At 40.9% G+C, this 16,738-nt stretch overlaps 1 long non-coding RNA gene across 1 annotated transcript in view; it reads right to left on the bottom strand.

Annotated features, from left to right (window-relative positions):
* The window catches only part of LOC135365497 (uncharacterized), a 37,390-nt gene extending 22,319 nt beyond the window's left edge, over window positions 1-15,071 (bottom strand). The window contains exons 1-2 of the long non-coding RNA XR_010413435.1: window positions 14,627-15,071; window positions 12,126-12,157 (exon numbers count right to left, since the gene is read on the bottom strand). This is a non-coding gene — a long non-coding RNA (uncharacterized LOC135365497). The remainder of the gene's footprint in view (window positions 1-12,125; window positions 12,158-14,626) is intronic.
* Between the last annotated feature and the right edge of the window lie 1,667 nt (window positions 15,072-16,738).

Here is a 16,738-nt window from a genome sequence, read left to right on the forward strand (position 1 = left end):
TAGTTCCTGCTACTCTAAATCAATAACCTCTTTTTTGTTACTGAAGCTTCCCTTAAAAACAGAGGAGCCAGATTCGAAAGAGAAAATGTGCTTTTTCTGCATCTCGACAGGCTCTTGCTCCCCCTGTAGAGCATCCATCCGGGAGGCGGCCATTCGTGAATGATAGGATGTATGGAAACTGAAAAGCAAATCTTCTGACAGCACCTCACAGGTGTTTCAAAACCCACAAATCCAGAGCCCCTCATTTGTTGACTCTCCCCTGGCCAGTTCCAACTCTGTCTGCTGTCTCTGCCACAGAGCGCCCAGCCCGGTCCCTGAGGGAGTCACGTGCAATACACGGATGAAGCTGTGTTTCTGGGGCTTTCTTTGTGATGCTAACAGAGGATGTCACCCCGGCTTAACTTCTTTAACCTCTCTTTTATCAAATTCTCAAGTAACTATAGCAATTCCAAACTGCAGCTAATTGAGTTTGAAGATACTACAAATAAGCTCCTACAGCCATTGCAGTATTGAAAGAAATGATATCCTACCAGGTACGGTGGGCTCTTTGGAGAGGCCTTATGAGGCTTGATTAACAGTCTGGAGACCATGTTGGTGCGATACAGCTCTTGGTGTAAAATATCACCCACCCAACACAGTTTGCTGGGAATCGTGCTCAATGACTACTTGAGGCAGAAGTCATTAAAGTGACACTCTGAGGAAATCCATCTAAAATTTGATTCCAGGAACGCCTGGGTGACTCAGTCATTAAGCGTCTGCCTTTGGCTCAGGTCATGATCCCAGGGTCCTGGGATCGAGCCCCGCATCGGGCTCCCTGCTCAGCGGGGAGCCTGCTTCTCCCTCTCCCTCTGCCGCTCCCCCTGCTTGTGCTCTCTCTCTCTCTCCCTCTCTCTCTCTGGCAAATAAATAAATAAAATCTTTAAAAAACAAAATAAAATTTGATTCCACACTTTTATGATACGGTAAAGAATTTTCTCTAGCTTTTAAATAGCTATATTCCTTTCAATTCTGACCCCTTTGCCCCTTTGATACACCAAGTAGCTCAGCGCGGGCCGGGGAGCTTGAGGCGGCCACTGCCATACCCACGGCTGAGGAGTGATCCATCAGAAGAGACGCATCCTTCCCCCAGCAACCCCAGCAACGCCGCAGCTGCTCAGAGGTAGAGAAACCACAAAACACCCTCAGAGGCTTGTCGTCCTTGGGAAACCACAGAAAGATGGGGAAAACAAACAAAATCATGGAAATGCAACGTTATCAAGAGCTAATGGGATTAGAAAACCAGATACCTTAAGTAATCAAAATAAATTGATTTTTAAAAATGTCCTTTGTTGAAAATTGTTCAGCCTGTGTTTTAAGAATATAATAATTTCTTTTGTAATGATTCTTGGCAAAATATAAGACTTTATATTTCCAAAGTTCTTTATCTGGAGCCAGGCCACTGAGGCTGAATCCTGGCTCTGTCACTTTTTAGTTGTTAAATTTAGGCAACAAAATTCACTGTATCTGAGTTTCTTCTGTCAACCGGAGGCGGAGGGGGACAATTTTAAGAATCTCACAGAACTGGTGGGAGGGTTAAATTAGTTAATGTACATAGAAAGCTAGAACACTATGTGGCCCACCATAGGAAGAGCCAAATAATTTTCAGTCACTATTACTATTTCTCTTGCTGTTATTTGTCGCCATCATCATCATCTTCATCTTCATCATCTGTGTCTTCTTGGTGAATTTCCATAGCAAAACAGTAAGGAGCTGTGGGTAATGTGTTCTATTATATAAATAAGAGATACTAAGTCCCTTAACAGAATGAATGAATGAATGTTTAAGTATTTACGTATTTTTAAAAAATAAGATTTTCCAACTAATTACAGCAGAGTCATGACTAGAATTCTGAGCTCTTTCCACTGACAACATCAGAACTTGCTGCAGAGAGTGGATGCCAACATCACTTCTGTGTTGCATTCATTATATATACCCTTGTGGCATTTTCTTAAGTCATTGGTTGCAAATTCCACATCCCCTTCGAAGCGTCTATTTTCTCCTCACTTTCTCTTGCAGGCACAGGATAAAGTCACAGCCTGTAATTTCTCCTTACCCCTAGATACTACTCCAGAGTTCATTTATTCATACTCACCTATTTTAAATTACAAAGCAGTTGATACACAGATAAATTTCTCCCTATTTTCTGGGGACAAATTCTTCTTCCTCTTCTTCTTCTTTTCCTCCTCCTTCTTCTTTGTCCTCCTCCTCTTCTTCCTCCTCTTCCTCTGTCTCTCTTCCTCCTTCCCTCCCTCCCTCTGACTTTCTCTAGATTTCTGTTCCATCAAGTATTCCCCTTTTCTAAAGTACTTTCAGATTGTTTCCTTTTTTTTCTCTAAACAAGAAAAGGTCTTCCCTTTCATGTCAAATCTTTACTTTCCATTCTGACTTTTCATTAAGGGTCCACAATCTCTCTCCACTCACTCCCATATCCTATAACCTAGCACATATGTTTGCCAAGCTTATTGGGATTTCTTGCTTCAAAGTCACGGGGAAACCACTTATTATTGTATCTGGTACCCTTTTTTCAACCCCTAAGTCCCTTCATCTCTCGAGCAGTGACACCAGAGGCCCCATCTCTTGCTGCGCACTCTCCCTTGGAACTCACTGCATCTGTGCCATCTTCATTCTCCTCGCAACTATTCCTCAAGCTTCTCTGTCTCCACTAATAGCTGTCTTTGTTTTCTCACCTGATTTTTTTTTTCAAATAAAAAAAAAAACATGTTAGAAAGATCTGTCTTCAAGCCCTATTCACTCTCCTCCTTTACTTATCTGTGTTATGGATCTATAGTTTAAACTCTGTCTTCTCACTAAAACTTGTTCACTCCTAATGATTTCCCTATTTCTTGTCCTGATCCTGGGTAACTCTCAAGAGATTGGAAGTAAAAATGGCCTGGGATTAAACCTGAGCTCTGCCATTTACTCTGTCATTCAGGAGAAGATCTTAACTTCTCAGAACTTCAGCACACCATCCATAAAATGAGGCTTGGGATGAGGAAATTAAAAGTACATACAGTGCCATGCTGTAAAGGGGATCATGAGAAGTTAGCCCCTGCCCACTCCTGACTTCCACCCCACCACACACACACATCCCTTCCCTGAGGATTCCAGCACTGAAATCAGCACCAGACTGGAGTCCCTCCCCCAACCCCGTCTCACATACCTAGCCTATCAAGTCCACCTGCTTTAGTGCCTCCTTCCTATGGGTTTTCTTTCCACCTCCAGAGCACAAATCTCATTGCTCACTGCTGGCTTGTCACCACAGCCTTCTCCCCAGTTCCACCACCTCCAATTTCTCCCAGCCTTCAATCCACCCTGGACAATGGCACCCAATTAATATTCCAACCCACGGCTCAAAACAATTACTTTCCCAAGGCAACCCAGCTAATAAGTAAGACACAGATTTGAGTCCAGACAGTCTATTCCCGAGTCTATACTCATAGCTACAAGCCTGTACTGTATCCATATCAATGTTTGGTCCTAAAACTCAACATCCTTCATGATCTGACCCCCACGACCTTTCCAAGCTTTCCTTCCACCACACCTAAACATCAGTGTTTGATTTACTTGCACTTCCTAACATAAGCTTTCTTTATCCTTTAGGGTTCATTCAGCTATGAGTCACAAAATACTAACTCAAGTCTTTAAACAGTTAGGGGATTTATTATCTCATGTAACAAGCCCAGAGGCAGAATATTTCCAGAAGCATTTAATATCCCAGCTTAATAGTAAATCTAAGACCCAGATTCCCTCCATCTTCCTTCCACTTTGCTACATCCATCATGATCTCATATGAGCTCCCTTTGTGGTTGCAATATGGTACCCCAGTTCTAGAAAGCACATATAGATATAACAATATCCAATGAAATAAAGGACAGTAGCTCCACAGGGCACCATAATTTGAGTGAAGAATCTTTCCCCAAACCCTACCTTTCCCACCAGACCTTCCTTGACATCTCATTGGCCAGAGCTTTCACACTATCACCGAACAATCTGTAAACAAAGCACCATGAAGGCAGACAGATTCGGCAGCTTCTAACATTTCTGAGATATGTCCACAGTGAAAACTACATTGTGCACCCCAACTCACTACATGCATTAATACATTTCACAATGCATATATAAAATGCAAATGGAAGGTTTATAAAATAAAATTCATCCTTACTGCGTGACACATTCAGATAGTTTGTCTTCTATTTTATTCTCTATATTACTCTATTCCACTAATCAAAAAAAAAAAAAAAAAAACCCCACTAAATTGATTTTGTAACTCCCTAACAGACTGCTACCTGCACTTTGAAAAGCACTGGCTTGTACTAATGAGAATTTACTCAAGTATTGTTGGAGAGAGGTGAACTCAAGAATATTATCAGGTCAGTACGGTGAAAGGGGAAATGACTGTTTTAAAGACGGCTAATACTTTCTCATTTTTGTGTGTCATAGATTATACATTAATCATTCATCCATGTATATGACACCCCTCACTCAACACTCATTTGCTAAAATTGGGATGTTTCAAACTTGGGATATTTCAACTTGCTGCTGGAAAGGCTGGAGTTTTTATTTATAGTTAAAAAAAAAAACAAAAACCTGACATTCCTCAGTAGTTTGTAAGTCACAAAAAAATAAATCAAGTTTTTTTTTTTTTTAATTTCAAGATCTAGTAGTTTCTTTTGATGATACAAGTAGGGTAAAAGGTCATGGGAGTTCAATTAATTTACTTTAAAATGCTCCTTTTAAATGATGTCCAAAAAATAAATCACCAAAGATTAATCAGGAAAAACTGAGTCTCTCCCTCATGTTTGGAATGCCTCAGGATCTGAGAACAGCTGGCCCCATCTCTGTTCTTTCTTCTCCTGATTCATCTTGTTCATGATCCCAGGGAGAGGTCACCCTGGGGCCCTAAATAATATGAGCCTGCACACAGAGACCGCCACTTTCTTCCTCTCACTACCCTACCCTTAAGAACCTTGCTGAGCTCAGCAAAGGCTTTCAAGAAACTGGGCTTTGTACCCAGTCCTGCTTTTCACCCCCTGAGCCTGGCTCTTCACACACCTATGATCATTTATGTTTTTACAGTAGTGCATTGGTGCATCCAATGTGCCTGAGCATCTGATAGGTACGAAGCATGGTGCGATGCTGCAAGGAAGCCCACATGAATAAGCCATAGTGCCTATTCTTAAGTGACTTGGAATCTAACGCAGCATATAATCCTGCAAACAGCTATTTAAACAAATTTAATAGAGGAGGTTTCCAAGAAGGGATACTGACCAATATTTGGTTTGTACCCACTAAGTGCCAGATATTGAGTGCTAGACCATTTATGTGAATGACCCCCATCAAAAAGCCATCACTCTCTTGCAGTATCATCATCTCCCTTTTGAAGATGAGGAAACTGAGGCCAGAGAGTCCCCGTAGCTTTTCCAATGGGACATAGTTAGTGAGCAGTAGAGCCCAAGAGCAGAAGGAGATCCTTTAGACTCTAAAGTTTATTGTTTTCTCTGTCATTTCCTCTGAGTCCACAGGCAAAAGAAAATTTTACCCAGTTGAAAGGAAGACGTATTTGAAATATGCCTTTGAAAAAGAAGGGTGTGTTTCCCAATGATAGGGGACAGAGCGGGGAGCTGGGTGTAGATGGCAGCCTTTCGATGAGTTGTTCAGGATGGCAAGGGCAGGCCAGGTTCAGGGGACACTAAACAGTATGGTTTGGTTGCCATGTGAGGGGTGCTTAGGGGAACAAAAGAAAGCAAATCTAGAAAAGGTGCTAAATTCTAATTCCTCCAGTTTTTATAATTCTGTAGAGATTTCCAAAGGAGAAAGGCCATTCTACAGCTTGCCTATTAGATTGTAAGTTGGGGGGTGGGGGGCTGGGGGCATGCTGGAAGGGCATGAGCAGAGGCGACCCTCTCAGAGCAGGAACCAGATGTTCTGGTCCTTCATGACCCTCACAGTGAAGCTCCGTGCTTTGCAGCTAGGAGTTCTGCAGTTTACCCCAAATGAATGAATGACAGACAAACAAAGGAGGGTTTCCTGCTCTCTCTTGCCACATTGCTTAAGACATGGGTCAGGGTGAATTGTTGGACTGTGGGTAGAGGGACAGAGACTGACAGAGCAGAGCTCAGGACAAGCTTGACTTTTCCCTCTGTACCAGCCTCCAGATGAGTGAACTAAACAGCATGGCCATTCATTGGTTCAAATACCATCACTTCTCCAGTTATGCAGAAATGACGTGCCGGAGGGCAGAAAGTATTCAAGAGAGAACAGACAAAAGGTAGAAGAGACAAATGTCCTAAAGGATTTGCAGCAGGATCTCCGTAGCCAGTTACCCCACGGTTCATACTACCAGACCTCCAAGCCACATTTTTTTACATACCAGCTGAAGGAAGAAAGCGACCTAAAATTCTAACTGCAGGTTATTTACTGCCGTGTGGGTTAGGTGACAGGGAGCTGACATGGAGTGGCAACTTAGCAGCACATTCTGGGTGCAGCTTTGTGCAAAAGCTCAGCTTTAAAGGCTTTGCAGGTTATTAATGTAAAAACTCCAAGCAGGAAGAGGCTAAGATATGTAGCAGAACTGTTTTGCAAGATTGGTTTGCTTGGCCTTGCAGCTAGATAAAAATGGCCCCACCTGAAGCAACAGTCACAGCCTGAGCAAGTGAAGCCAAAGCTGTGGGGGTGGGGAGGCGAGAAAGGACACCAAGGGGAGGCAAGAGATGGAGAGAAAGTCAGACTTAGAGACACACCTGCTTCTGATACGGCGAAGACTTTGAGTTCTTAATAAATGCTCAGGGGTTACAGTCACACTAAACAGGAAGTTGTTGGTGACAGTTCTTTTTAATGTTGGATGATACCGTCCATTGGCTCTTCAATGCCAATCACAATGCAGTAGGAAGGCGTGCTGGCCACACTTAAAGTAGCAGAGGTTAGGTGGAAAATACGAGTGTCATCCAATAATTAGAAAAACTCAGATGTTGGATACGGTGGCTTTGGATGAGTGTCACAAGGTCTGTGACTCTGATATCATGAATAGGACAACTCTCCAGATGCACATATTGAGTATTTGGGGTTTAATTCTGCAGCGGTGTCCTTTTAAGACACTGTTAAATGTGGAAGAGAATCGTAAGAGCCAGTAGATGACCCTTCTGTTGAGTTACCATGTCGTCACAACTATCACATGCTGAGCTACAGGGAAGTAAAATATCAATTTCAACCTGCAGTAAGGAAAAACATTCATTTCGTAAAAGCCAGATAGAGTCTTCCGTGGATTTTAAGGTGAATGTATATTACTTTGTTTATTAAGATACAATGTGTATTAACTGCCACATATGTTCATAAAACATGAGATATTTTCATCAGCATCAAAAAAATGAAATAAATATTAAAAAGTGTTTTGAAACTAAACAATCCAATGTCAGAGGCTAAGTGCACCAATATGGTCAATAAATAGTTATTCCCTGTCTAGACTCTCATTTTCTCATATAATCTTAAAAAAGATTTTGATCTTTAAGCTGCAGACCTACACTAAACTCTGGGGAACACAACGTAACAGACAGCCTCCTCCCACCTCTGTCTCTCTCTCCCTTTCTCTCTCTACTTGGCTTCATAACTACAGCACAAATGCATTCCCAGGCACAAGAAAACTAAACACAACGAGAAGGCTGATTTCTTGAAAAATCTAAATTCTAAAATTAAGAATTTGATATGCTTCCAAATTATGTCCATACAAAAATGTTTTTATTTTGTTTTGTTTTGTTTTGTTTTGTTTCTAGATAGGAAAATTTCGGGATATTTATTAAATATTGGATGAAACTCATTGTTCTTCATTTGTGAATCCAGGAATGCTAGATTGAGGTATTTGGTGAGACTCTTTCTGCCATCATTAACCTGATTTGCCAAATCTTCACTAGTCTGTCCTAGGCTATATTTAAGTGAAGAAATCCTGTAGCTGTGATGGGATGATCTTTTGACTTTGGTAAAAATAAAATGAGATGAAATTTTTCCCTTGTAAAATGAGTTCCTTTGATGCCTAGTTGCAATGCCTTGCTTCTGGGCTGTGGTTTCCAGGTAATTACTCTTAACAGAAGGATGGTAAAGGTAGAAACAGAGGACACTATTGGAAGGCTTTGTAATGTCTGAACTTGGAAAAGGATACTATTCTGGATGAATTGGTGGATCTGCCTTACTTCACAGGTGAGGAAACTCCAGCCCCAAACACTTAAGATCTTGATTTTGCCCACAGGCATTATCAGTAGCAAATCCAGGAAATCCAGTTAAGAGGGCACATGTGGTGATGAGCACGGGGTGTTAAACGCAACTAATGAATCGTTGAACACTATATCAAAAACTAATGATGTACTATATGCTGGCTAATTGAACATAATAATAATAATAAAATTATCCAGTATCACATAAAAAAAAAAATAGAACCCAACTCTTCTTCACAATTCAAGGTTCTGTCACTTATGTCCCTATGAGGCAGAAAAACAAAGTAAATTTGTCATTGTAAAATAATGGAACTCTCACCTGAAATAGGTAAAGAAATTTGCAAGATACACTTCATTGTGTCAGGCATCAGGCACCATGCTGCGGGGAGCGTCTCTGATTGTCTCGAAGCCCCTTCCCCACCCATCCCTACCTCTGCCCTCAGGTGCTGTTCTTCCTCCCCTCTGCAGTGGTGTTTCTCAGTTCTTTACATACTCACACATGGTTTTGTAGTCGTGTGTTTGTAAGCCTATTTTCTCCACTAGATGTTAAATTCATCAAGAACATAATAGTTTAAAAAATAAATTTGTTAAATGAATAATGAATAAAGAATATATATATTCCTATTTTAAAACAACAAGGATAATAATGAAGTCTAAATATTATGCTATAACATATGTTAAATGCTTCACATAGGGCATCTAACCTTGTCAAGTTACATATTAGTAGCTCAATGACATCTATTGAATACCTACTCACTCTTCTCCTGGAGCTGTCAAAAAGTGTTATAATCTTTCCACATGCTAACGGTTTCACTTTTAGCATTCATTGATTAAGAAGAGATAAATGGATGGATGGATTTTCAGATGCCCGATTTCACAACTCTACAATCTCCCAAGGGACCCTAGCCCACACACTGAAAATCTCATGAGGTTTAGATTCTTCCAATACCTAGAATGAGACTTTGATCCATCATGAAAGTCATTACAATGGAGCAAAGCACCCACAACATGAGCAAAGTGCAAAGGTCTGAGAGCAAGAGAGAAAGAGACAGAAGAGGAAGAAAACAAAAACAAAAACGAACAGCAGGTCTCCATTGCCTCCTACTTTAAAATATCCCCACTAATTCATAGGTTATTGCCAGCATGTAGCTATTTCACTGCCTTCAACCCCTTTGTCACAAACAGACCCCATGTTCTTAGGCTGCCTAAGAGAGAACACATACACACTCACTCATGCACACACACACACACGCACAGTCATACATATTCATATGCATGTGCATGCACATACACATCCCATAGTAGCTCAAGAAGGCTATGTAAAAGAAAAATAGACAGTCTCTGATTACATTTCTTATGAACCTGGAGAATTCCAAGTAGATTTCTTGCATTCCTTTATTTTTTTTAACCTATTTTATTAACTAAGACTGTTCTAGTTTCAAGTGATGGAAATCTAACCTGAATGGTTTAAACAAACAAGAAAGTAAACAAAGGCTGATGTAAAGAATTTATTGGCTTACTGAAAAGTTCAAGGGCAGAAAAGCTTCATGCAAGGCTGGATCCAGGAACTAAAAAAAAGAAAAAGTCATCAAGACTCAGTTTTTCTCTACCTCTGGTTTTCTCCGGAGTGGGAATTACTGTCAACAAGGCTCTCTCCTCATGATGTAAAGAAGGTGAGCTAAAGTTCGAGATAACTACAGCAGAAAATGAGGTTCTTTTTCCCAGTGGTTCCCACACAATCCCATGACTGGCAACAGGTTTATGTGTTCTAAGACTGATCCAATCAATGTGGCCAAGAGGATAAGAGGTGTTGATTGGACAGGTATGGTTTACATGTGGGATGACCAGCCATTCTGTTTTGCTTGAGACTAAGTACTGTGTCCCAGAAAATCCTTGGGCAAATCCAGATGGTTGGTCTCCATCCTTTTCATGGAGCACTAAGGATGGGATTATTTCTGAACTACGGGCATTGAGAGTGTGCATAATAGCGGGGTTGAGTGTTAAGCAGGGGAAACTTTCCCTATGCCTACATATGAACTCTAGAGCCATGCTGAACAATACAGCACCTACATGTACCCATTGATCACTTGAAATGTGGTAGTCTACATTGTAGTGGAAAGTAGGTCTGAACTTAGATGCCCATTAAGTATAAAATGCACACTGGATTTTAAAAACTTAGTATGAGAGAAAGAATGCAAGGTATCTTATTAGTAATTTTGTTCATTAATAATATTAATTTACTTGTTGAAATGGCAATGCTCTAGATATGTTGAGTTAAATAAATTTTTTTTTTTTTTTTACTTTTTTAATGTGGCTATCAGAAAATTTAAAATTACGCATGTGGCTCACATTGTATTTCTGTTGCCTGGCACTGCTATAAGTTTTTTAACAAGGTAATAATATATTAATGTCCCATATAAATGGTGACATACCTAAAAAGATGCTTTGAATGTATGGCATCTTTTTTTTTAAGATTGATTCATTTATTTGAGAGAGAGAGAGAACGTGCACAAATGGGGGGGGCAGAGGGAGAGGGAGAAAGAGAATCTCAAGCAGACTCCCCACTGAGCACAGAGCCCAACACGGGGCTCGATCCCAGGACCCTGAGATCATGACCTGAAGATGAAATCAAGAGTCGGCCGCCTAACCAACTGAGCCACCTGGGTGCCCCTGAATGTATGGCATCTTAAACAACAAATAATAAATTAGAGAACATCAGGCCCACAAACAATAGAAGAAAAAAATACCGAAGTCAAGACCAAATTTATTCATTCACCCCCTCCTGTCCTCATCTGTGCTGGGATCAGCCTTAAGTCCAGGGACTTCAGACCCAAATAAGAAAAGAGGTCTGTCCTGCAAGAGCCCAGAGACCAGAATAGAAGAGACTGGGGAAAAAAGAATTGTAATACAAAATAACATCAGTAATACGATAAACTCCAGTGTCCATGGTCTGTATTGATTTAATTAATTCTATCATCCAAGTAAGTTTTGTGTATTCAATCCATACTCTACATTTTCTCCTTTTATTGCATGCCAAGTTCCTTGAGGCTAGGAACTGTACACTAATAAGTTGCATACAACCAATTTCTTTGGTTTCAGGGCTCCCTTTTTACTTCATGATCAAATGTTTCTTCTTCTCTTAGTTACTCTTACCAGAAGCAGGTTAGCCCCGTGGAAGTTAATGGGCCTAGGTTCCAAATTGCCAATGTTCTTCACCAACTCCCTTACCACTGAAAGTGGTTAACCACTCTGTGCCTCATTTTCCACCAACAGCATTGAGGAACAAGATCCTAAGAGACTCTTCGAACTCGACTCCTCGAACACATGAACACACACACACACTTTGCTTGCAATTTAGCTTATTATTATTAATCATCTGGAAATACCAAATGCTTACAAACACTCCAACTTACTGTAATTGGACTCCTTCAATATAACTATTTTCAGTCACAGGGAGGGTTCTGCATACTAGCAATTGAGGTTCCCTCTAAACATCCTTGAGAATGTTTATTTGAAAAGATTACCTTGTTTTCCTTCAGGATTAAGTCATGGTCACTGCAGAGAGAGTTGATTTGGAAAGATGACAAGCAGTTTTTGATAGTTCCTCAAAGACTGCCCTTGTTACATGAATATACCCACAGAAAAACAAAATGTATTCTAGCCCACACACGTTAGAGACATTTTTCAAACACCTAGATTAGAGAAGATAGGTATTACAAATAACGTATTTGTTGGAGAGAGTGAAGAAATCACAAACTTGCTTGGATAAACACTATTAAATGCATACTTAACCAGTGGATTGCGACAGTTTCCCTCTGGGCCTCCCTGACAAGTTTGACTCCAGCTGTAAATTCGGTTGCAAAACTTCCTTGTCAGAGAACTCACCCTGCTAGGAGGACTCAACGCTGGCTTTGAATCTGCAAAGACAGAAAAGTCAATGTGACAGCAAAGCAGTTGCCTGTATCAGGCGTAACCAAGGAGAGAAAGGGCTTTAAATTAATCATGATTTAGGGATGCTAGTGAGCGGGTGCAAAGGCACATTCCTCCAGCGTCTCTGCAAAAACGGGAAAAAACGAGGCTGGAGCACTCTGCTTAGGCTACCCGCAGATACTGCCCTTCTGTTATAAACAGAATTCAGTGTTTACGGTGGGAGTTGATCTCCTATAAACAGATAAAATGCATCAAAATCTACGAGCTTTTGGTTGAAGCAGTTATGCACAGTATCTCTCCACATGTAGCGTAAAGATAAATGAAAGTTTCATCTTCTTTCCTAGAACCTGTGAACTGAGTTCTATAAAGCTGGGAGGACTTTAGATGATAATGTTAAATTTTGATTCCCCACAAAAGCAAAAAGCTGGTGTGAGCTTCTTATCTCGAGAGAGGTCAAGCATCACCTTCTAGATGTGCTTTTGTTTATTCTTACCTACCTTGGACAACCAGAGCACTGAAATTAGAAAAAGTAATTTGTGCTTGGCTTCTTTTTTTTTTAACTTTTTTTTTAATTTTATTTTTTTTATTTTATTATGTTATGTTAATCACCATACATTACATCATTAGTTTTTGATGTAGTGTTCCATGATTCATTGTTTGCGTATAACACCCAGTGCTCCATTCAATACGTGCCCTCTTTAATACCCGTCACCAGGCTAACCCATCCCCCCACCCCCCTCCCCTATAGAACCCTCAGTTTGTTTCTCAGAGTCCATCGTCTCTCATGGTTCGTCTCCCCCTCCGATTTCCCCCCCTTCATTCTTCCCCTCCTGCTATCTTCTTTTTTTTTTTTTCTTAACATATATTGCATTATTTGTTTCAGAGGTACAGATCTGAGATTCAACCGTCTTGCACAATTCACAGCGCTTACCAGAGCACATACCCTCCCCAGTGTCTATCACCAGTCACCCCATCCCTTCCACCCCCCCCACTCCAGCAACCCTCAGTTTGTTTCCTGAGATTAAGAATTCCTCATATCAGTGAGGTCATATGATACATGTCTTTCTCTGTTTGACTTATTTCACTCAGCATAATACCCTCCAGTTCCATCCACGTCATTGCAAATGGCAAGATCTCATTCCTTTTGATGGCTGCATAATATTCCATTGTACATATACACCACATCTTCTTTATCCATTCATCTGTCGATGGACATCTTGGCTCTTTCCACAGTTTGGCTATTGTGGACATTGCTGCTATAAACATCGGGGTGCACGTACCCCTTCAGATCCCTACATTTGTATCTTTGGGGTAAATACCCAGTAGTGCAATTGCTGGGTCGTAGGGTAGCTCTATTTTCAGCTTTTTGAGGAACCTCCACACTGTTTTCCAGAGTGACTGCACCAGCTTGCGTGCCTGGCTTCTATTCAGGGGCTCTCAAAGCTGTCACCAAAGACCTACTAACGTTCTGTTCAACTGCTACCATCAGATGGCACTTGTGAGGCAGTAAACTACGGTGGAGGTGAGCTCTCCCTCAACTGTCAATCTCTGTTGGCTAAATAAGGCCACTTCAACTAAGAGATGTCTGCCTCCATTTCCGATTTATGTAGTTGGGTCTGCATTGGAGGGAAAGACATTCTAGTCAGCTGACTTCAGACTGACTTTGTTCCTGTACGAGGAGCCACACCTTGTTAGCTCAACAATTATCAGCCCATCCAGGCTAAATTAGGAAAAAATGTACCCTCCTCTAAGGAACTGCTGACCATGGTGGTGGGCAAGCGTGGGATTCAGTGATGGAAATGGACGATGTCTGGGGTTGAGACATGTTCAGAGATAGAAGGGAACTTGGTCTTTTGTCCTTCCGGTAAACCTCAGTGTGGTATTACAGGCCAAGTCAGTGAACCAGATTCATTTGTTTCCACAGCCCTCTCTAACTAACGGGCCCAGGATTTTGCAGGGCTTTAGAAAATCACTGGTCTCGGCTATTTGGCCACAGTTGTTTGTCATGATGATACAGCAGTTATCCCTCAGTTCTTTACTCTGTAAAGGGAGAGATACCCACTGAAGACCCAATAGCATCAGAGCCTATTTTAAAAATGTTCCTTTGGCTTCATCCTATAGTGTCATTTCTATCATCATAAAACTATCACGGGGCCCAAGAAGTTCCACCAAGCACGACAGGACAGAATGGTACAGGAACTGCTCTTGTCCATGAGGTCTCATGACAGAAACCACAGAGCACTTCATCTATGCAAAGATAATCAGTACATATAAACAACAGAATACAAATGCCAAAGCTGTAGAAAAGAGCAAATACCAGCATCTACAGAAAATAGAGTTGTAGGAATAATATAAGTAAATATATTTATTATATTTTTCTTTCTAATTAGTGAAATTTTGAAATTGAATCCAGGATAAGGAAAAGAAAAGGTTTGCATGATTTTGCTGCTTCTTACCTTCAGTGGTCCGAAGCTGAACTAGAGAAGTTAACTAACACATGGCCACTTTCGTGATAGACTCTTTCAGGCAGCATTGGGTATCAAGCAGCTTTCAAAAATAAAACCATTCTATTTTTTTTATACAGAAGAATCATAGCCATCAGTGAAGTCTTCTTTGAACATCAAGAGCAGTCTTCGTATGCACCAAGGGAAATTACTAGAAACGTTTGTAGGCACTCCCTCTCTAGAGATCTTTACGAATAGGATAACTTTTCAACAGTTTTGTGTGACTTTCTCTGAAAGCAGATAATAGGCAAAGAGATCCTTTCAGAATCCTCTTTAGTTTTCTCATCCATGAGTTATTTTCCAATCATCCCATCCATTGGCCTTTTCTGCATCCTGCAGGCAAATCTTGAGAAAAGACAATCAGAGAGGATGAAGCAAATAGGGTCAGGGTGCCTGATAGGATGGTAACGATAGAACGATAGAACAGTTAATAAATATTCAACCCTTTATATATTCCAAGAGATACTTAGTACTCTATTTGAATTTTCAAAAGAAGGCAAAAAATGTTGCAATCTTCCTGTCTAGACCAAATCAGCAGCCAACTTTATAAAGAACATTCCATGTGCCAAGTCCTATCCAGAGCATTTTACATGAATGATTCTATTCAACCTAACAGCAACTCTGTGAGATAGACATTTTATTGTTCCCATTTTACAGAGGACAAAAGAGAGTTTTGGAAAGGTTGTCTTACACAAACTAACAGGACTAGAATATGTTGGAACAAATATTCTGTGTATTAGTACACAAATTGATTCTTTTACAGTTCTGGAGGTCAGAAATCTGAAATCAGTCTCAGTGGGCTAAAAGCAAAGGGTCAACTGGGCTGGCCCCTTCTGGAGGCTCTAGGGGAGAATCTGTTTCTTGGTCTTTTCCAGGATGGATGCTGTTCTCATTCCTTGGCTCATGGCCCTGCATCACATCATCTTTTTTCTCCTCACCCTGCATCACACTACCGTCTCCCTTTCTTTATCAAATTGCTTTCTGCTTCCCTCTTACGAGAACATTTGTGATTACATTTAGAGTATATTCTACCCAGATATTCCAGGATAATCTCTCCATCTCAAGACCCTCAATTTAATTACATCTGCAAAATCTCTTTTACCATACAGGGGTAGCATGCGTAGATTCCAGGGATTAGGACCTGGATATCTCTGGGGGCTGCTATCCAGCCCACCATAATGAACATTCAAACTGTATTCAACTCTCTTAAACACTATACAGTATCTTCTTCCCAGATGAGGAAATGCTGAACAAACTGAGTGACTGATCTGCTGCAAGGGGGTAGTTATCTCCTATAAACAAAAAAAGGTTAAATTGAGTCATTTTTATGAATTATACCATAATATAGTGGCAAGAGACCTGGACTTGCAATCAGGAAATGAAGTTCTTAACATTTAATTAGTCATGAAAGCTTGGACCAAGCCCTACAGCTCTTGGAATCGGGGACCATAAAGAGGTCTCAAATGTGTGCCAACTCTGATCAAATCTCTTCAAGCTTCAATGAGAAATGTTGAACCCAGTTACCAATGCCTGCCCTACTTAATCTCTGGAGTTCCTTTTAACCCTGACTTTATATGATCAATGATGTATGAATTATCAATTGTCGCCTAACAAATTATCCTAAAATGTAGTGGCTTTAAACAACAAACATTTATTATCTAAAAATTTTGATAGGTCTGGTATTTGGGAGTGGCTTAGCTGGTGGCTCAGGAGGCTGGAGTCAGGATTCCTGCTGGGGCTGCAGCCGTCAGAAGGCTTGCGCAGGGCTGGAGAGTCTGCCTCCAAGATGGTTCACTCATATAGCTGTTCCCAGGAGGCCTCAGTTCCTTGCCACATGGGGCAATCCATAGGCTACTTGAGTGTCCTTAAGACACAATAATTGGCTTTCCACAGAGCAAATAAACCAAGAGAGAACAAGAGAGATGCCCCAATATATTTTATGACCTCGCCTTAGAAGTGGCATACCATCATTCCCTCTGTGTTCCGTTGGTTACACAGACGTACACTAATTTAGTGAAAGTGAGGGTTTTACCAGGGCAGGGATACCAGGAGGCCATGAAAGTT

This window comes from Mirounga angustirostris, unplaced genomic scaffold (genome assembly GCF_029215605.1).
Source record: "Mirounga angustirostris isolate CCGP_5_RB_7025 unplaced genomic scaffold, mMirAng1.0.hap1 SCAF_8, whole genome shotgun sequence".
Lineage (NCBI taxonomy): Eukaryota > Metazoa > Chordata > Mammalia > Carnivora > Phocidae > Mirounga > Mirounga angustirostris.